We start from the raw sequence: 5973 nt of genomic DNA, 5'->3' as shown, positions 1-5973 counted from the left end.
AATGCTGCTTCTTATGATTAGGGATTTAGCTTTGCTGTCAGGGACTTTTTCAAGGGTTACTGTCCTAAGGACTAGCACCCTCTGGCACGCTTTCTACCAGCAAACCATATTCAATACAGAAGCAAAGGAGAGGATTCTCGTAAGGCCCAGACCTGATCCCAGGCAGCCCATGTCCTTCAGGGATTGCTTTTCCAGGACCAAAGTCTGGGCAGGCCATTTACATCAACCCTTAAGTGTGCTACTGTTCAGCATACCTTTGCCACAAATAGGAGCACCTGCTTCCACCCTGACAGGCAGCAGTGACCTTCTCATGTTGCCATGTAGGAGGCAAGTGGAGAACATGGTGCAGGTCAGAAGGCCCAAAAAGAACACAACCTTTCACATGCTAGCCTAAAAACATTTTAAATTTGTATTTTAGTTTCAGAACCAAGTGACTGGAAGTTTTAGCAGCTGTCATTTGCTTTTCATGCCAAATATAAATGCAGAGCTAGCCGAAACTCCTTGCCAAACACAAATCAAGACATTGTAGCCGGTTGAGAACGTGCCTATTCCTCACCCGTGAGCAGATCACAAGCTACAATTGCTGCATCATATGGAGGATGCCCATTTCTCTGTAATGGAATAGAAGCACTGGACCATATAACATACATATACAGGACTTGAAAGAGAAATACAAGGTCAAGCCTGCAACTAGACTGCAGTAACTGGTCCTGTAATTTAGACTTACGCATAACATGGCCAAGGCTGTAACTAACATTATTCTGTTCTAGGCAAATACATATTGAAGAGAGATGAGGTCCTGCAGTCTCAAAGTAAATCTGAGCAATAAAAACTAACCTATGAGCAGTAAATCTCTGAGCACTATATTTTTGTCCTTCATGTCTGTCTCTTCTTCCCAACCGTTACAGTAACCTTTTCCCCTAGAACACCTGCCAGGAGAAAAGCAGCATGCACAATGGCATTAAAACCATGTATGTAGCAAGCTGCCTGCTATTAAACAGAATAGCTGGGTTCCCTCTGCCTTTCCTGTCCCTGCTGGGCTTGAGAACAAGGGCAGAAGAGCGAGAGTGCGCACTGATTTTTGGTATTTCTGTATGCATTCCTTATACAGTTGTTGAATTTTCACCAAGCTTTAGTGAAATTCTACATTCTCACACATCTGACTGAATTTGTACATCAGCTCAAAGCAGAGATCGCTGATCTTAGAGTCAAGTGAAACACAACCCTCTTCTATTTCCAGGGAAGCCTTTAACATATTTTTTAGCACTTTTGTTTAAAAAGAAAAATCTGAAAGGGTAAGGTAGGCCTTTCTATTAACAGCACAACTGAGTAACTTAAAAAACAAGGAAGTTCAAATCTCATTACTCCCCGGGACACGATTTTCCCTCCCACTTGTTGTTTCCCCCTGCGCCCAGAGGAGAGGATAGGGGCCAAGGAGAAAGGACAAGCACAGGCCTAATGTAGTGACTCTGACCAAGGCACAGGTTCAGGAAATGTAGTAACTCTGTATTGCAGTACAACTAGAGCATTGAAAACATTTGAGCAGCTGCAGACACATAGCTGGTTGAAAGTTTCTCTCTAAGCACGTTTTAATTTGATATGAAAAGTATGGTACCATAAATCTCTTAGCCCCATTGAATAACAGCGTGTCCAAGAGAGCACGTAATCAAAATTAACATAAAAATGAAACAGCAGGAGGCAGCTCTTCTAAGGCCTATCCAGCTAGGGTTTTTTGTGAACACTGCTTTGTTTGCATTTAGTGTTGATGCAAGAGAAAATAAGTTAGCTAAACTGAAACTACATGAAACACTTAATACCATTTCACACAACACCCCCCCCAAAAACCAGCTGAAGTGTGTAATACAAAGCCAAACAACAGAAGAGACAGAACAAGAATACTTGAAAAGATAAAAATACATGCATATAAAACTGCATTAGTACAGCTCAATATACACAGAATAAAAGCACTTGTCTATTAGGAAACAAGTTGAATAAGCTTTAGAGGCTCTTTCAACACATACTGGTCTACTGCACAGTTTAATCCCAAACACGGGAAAGCATGCCTCACCATTTTCTTCCTTTTTAGAAGGCAGAATAGTTTGTTTCACAAGTTAAGTCTCAAGTATTTTGATTTTGCAACAGCTCTGAAGTGAAAATGTTGGTAAGGACTAGGGACAGTTGAGGTCAGCTGGTAATGCTTTTGTTTCTTTTTAATGAGAACTATTACCTGCTTCTTTGGTATTATATGCTAATCAAGCTTCCTGCCTAGCTATAAAAGTTTTTTGTTATTTACTCATGAAACTTGAATGACATCGACTCCTCCTCAGCAGGAGTTAATGTTACGTAGTTTAAGCATTACATGTAAGACAAATACCTTGAGGTGCTTATTCAACTAGTATTGTTTCATCAAAATCAACAACACAAGCAGCCGAGTTGCTCGGTCAGTGTCCAGAGCCTCCTTGTACTGTGACAGCAGCGTCAGCCCCAACATGTCAGTACTACATTCAGTGATAGATGAGCCCAAAAGTCATTTTCAGACCTGCCAAAAGTGAAGGACAATGAGAATGCTAACAATTTAATTATTTTCAGTAGCACTCTTAGCTTAAGTGTAGATTAAGGTATTCAGAGAAAACAACCCCCCCCAGGCAGCACAAGACAGAGTTGGTAAATTTGAAAGCATTAGACACTGATCATTTTGTGCGAATCAAGCTTACTGTTGAGGAAATGTATGTAATATATTCACAAAACATACTTTGCATTTGGCAGCAAATTAGAAGTCTGTAAAAAAAGAAAAAACCACAACATAAGAATTAATCACAAAGTATTTTAAAAATTGTCTAAATTAATAGTCTAAAAAATTCCGTAGCGAATCGGAATGACACCATAATATGTGAATATTATATTATTCAAGTTTGTCAAAACTTCCTGATAGGTCAAGAGCTAGTCGCGGGCAGGATGTAAACCGCCCTGGTTATCATCTATCTCTTCTTTCAGGCATCGGAACATGCCAAGTTGACAGTAATCAAAACGCTGGTAATTTCCAGTATGAACACAAGGAAAATGCTATGCTTGCAAAGAGAAATATCAGTAGAACGACCGTGGCAAAGTTAGAGGAGGAAGTCTGTCTGCATAAGGTCTGCCTCAGAGCCACTTCTTCATATTTAAAATATAGACTGAATTTACAAAATGGTAAGTGAACACAGAGACGGGCACTAGCTTTCACTGAATCTCAAAATACTATCTGGAATACTGTCTCTGTGAAGAAAGTATCATCTCTGCCTTTGCATTTAAACTGTATGTAGTAAATTTTGGGTGTACCTGTAATGTAAATGCTCCCATTAATCTCCATTTAGCAAGCAGAGAAGGAAAACAGAGAGAACTACAAAACAAGCAGCATGCAAAAAAACCAACCTCCCTAGGATCAAGTTTCAGTAATGCTGTGGTGAGAGCAACCGATGATGCGGTTTTGTATCCTCGACAATTGTGTCAACCCTGTTACGCTGCCTTCTCCCACCTAACGTTATTACAGCAGAATAATGGGGGGGAAGAAGAAAACCCAACCAAAAACCCACCACCAAACAAACCAGCCTGGAAACTACTCACACAACTGCTCCCCTTCACATTTTTTTCCAGCTATCTTGCTCTAAGGCATTGTAACAAAAAGACCTTACCCGTGAAATACCGATTATTTAATAAAAGCTAAGGTGAAGCTTTGAATGAATACAATGCAACTCTCTTTTGAAAGAAATACACAGCTAGTTTACACAGACATATACAGACTTTTCCCTGTCTGAAGTACTACAGTTCAATGGAATGTTTATAGGTATAACTCCCAAGTCAAAAAAATAGCTCAAAACTTTTCAGTTACTGAAATAACTTCAATACATGTGAACAAAAAGTACATCTATCACAATTGGTAACTTGGGCCTTAATTACAATTAATTACTTTGAAATCACTGCAGTCCACTTTTTTCACGTTTTTCTTCCATTAAGAGACAAAGCAATCTAAGAAATGTGACAAAAGTGGATTAAAAAGGTTGTCATAGGTAAGCTAAGAGCAGAAAGTTTTGAAGTAACTTAATTTTGATTTGACTGTGCCTTTAAAACTCACAAAATCTGTTTTTCAGGTTTTATTATGCAAGTCACATGAATACATAGAAAGAGGACAACTGTTTAACAATACATAAATATGAACACAGCTCAACTTTCAGGAATGGAAATGGTTGAGCAATTTGCATGAATTATCTCAATTAATTGTTCTCAAAAGTAAAATACATATTCAAGAGGTTTTAAAGCTTAAGAAAGTAGTGAATTGTGTACTCGTACAGACAGAAGAAAAGTCTACTCCCTTCAGAAACAGAAATACTTGGAAACAAGATTTCATGGAATGTTATAAGTTCTCAAACAAGTATCCCAAGCTAGATTAATTGAATGGGAATGGGTACACTTGCATTAGGTTTGCATCTAAACTAGAGCCATCTTTTCTACTCTCATACCAGAATTCAAATTTTTTACATCACAGCTTCTTGTTTTTTGCAGTATTGAAGCCTAAATAAAAATGTACTTCACAGGAACTCATCTGAAGTTTTTTGGTTTTTTTTTGTTTTGATGTTGGTTTTGGTTTTTTGTTTTAGTTGTTTGGGTCTTTTTTAAACTAAACCCGGCTACCTCAGCAAAGCTCTACACAACGTACTTCTACTGACAATGTACTTCTACTGACAATGCTAACACTGAAAGCAACAAACCCTCTAGAAATACCTTACCCCCAGGAGCTTTAGTCTTTTAAGGTAGCAATAGTGATGCCATTAACTACTTAAAATAGTAAGGCCAGAAACAACTATATACTTTTGACTGATGCTTCATACTAAGGCCAGCCTGAACTAATTCTAGCCTCTCACCTAAGTGAGTTCCTCTCTCTCCCCCAAGTGTATGAATGGCACCATGTTTTTGGCAAAAAAAACAGGTATAGTCACATTTGCAATTAAATCCATTTACTATTCAATTCTAAGGATTTATGTTACTAGAATTATCCAACTATCAAGTTTCAGTTACAAGTTTTCAGGCTTGCAATCGTGTACCTCAAATTCCTAACTCTAGAAGACACTACTCCTAATAATCCACAGTTCTCAAGTCATAGAAAAGGGGCAGTGATGCCCTACAGCCCTGTACTCCCCACTTAGAATCATAGAATCATTAAGGTTGGAAAAGACCTCTAAGATCACTGAGTCCGACCGTCAACCCAACACCACCATGCCCACTTCAAAGAGGTTACTGTAAAAGAGTCACTGTATTGATCCAGTTTCAGTTTACACCAAGATTATATATTGTTCCCTTAATAGTAGGCCCACAAATTACCTGTTACAAAAAGACAGCCTGGAGAAGAGGACATAAACCCTACCGATAAGCATAGATAAGAGCTCCATCTGCACTTTGAGGCCCTGCGTTCTTAGAAGCCAACTTCTTCCTTATGTAGTATCCCAAGCACACCATCAGGGTGTGCCTTCCACTTTTCAATTTTAACAGTACTTAAGAACAATATAATAATTTATCTGAAGTCTGTTTATTATGCTTCATGTTATTCACTATTTCTAATAACAAAACTTTAGTAAACACTGAAGTTGTATTTTGCCTTGCACAGATGGTTTCAGACATAAGATACAAGAATGTTACAGCAAGAGGACAATACTGAAAAGGTGTCAAAGACATGGGAAATTGAAGTTTTACTGTACAGGCCAACAGTAACAAAAATGCATCAACATTTCAATACAAAAGTGTAGGAAGCTTGCGAAAAAAGGTTTAAGTGGTGAAGGAGAGGTTCTGAACACAACAGCAGCACTCCTTCACATTTTGGACTGTCTGTGCAAATGCAGCATTAATAAAATACCTGTATTTAACAGAGGTAAGGAAACAGCAGATAAAAGCTCAGTTCCTACTGTGAAGTCACAGGCCTGGCGTCATCTTGTTAAGAACAGG

At 38.6% G+C, this 5973-nt stretch overlaps 1 protein-coding gene across 1 annotated transcript in view; it reads right to left on the bottom strand.

Moving 5' to 3' along the window:
- Positions 1-2290: 2290 nt before the first annotated feature.
- The window catches only part of ABHD10 (abhydrolase domain containing 10), a 7428-nt gene continuing 3745 nt past the window's right edge, over positions 2291-5973 (bottom strand). Inside the window, exons 4-5 of the mRNA XM_009323883.1 lie at positions 5971-5973; positions 2291-2301 (exon numbers count right to left, since the gene is read on the bottom strand). The exon at positions 5971-5973 is cut by the window's right edge and continues 394 nt beyond it. The gene's annotated coding sequence lies outside the window, so the exon portion shown is untranslated. The remainder of the gene's footprint in view (positions 2302-5970) is intronic.

Source organism: Pygoscelis adeliae, unplaced genomic scaffold, assembly GCF_000699105.1.
Source record: "Pygoscelis adeliae isolate BGI_AS28 unplaced genomic scaffold, ASM69910v1 Scaffold124, whole genome shotgun sequence".
Taxonomy (NCBI): Eukaryota; Metazoa; Chordata; class Aves; order Sphenisciformes; family Spheniscidae; genus Pygoscelis; species Pygoscelis adeliae.
This window is presented reverse-complemented; position numbering and strand designations above follow the sequence as displayed.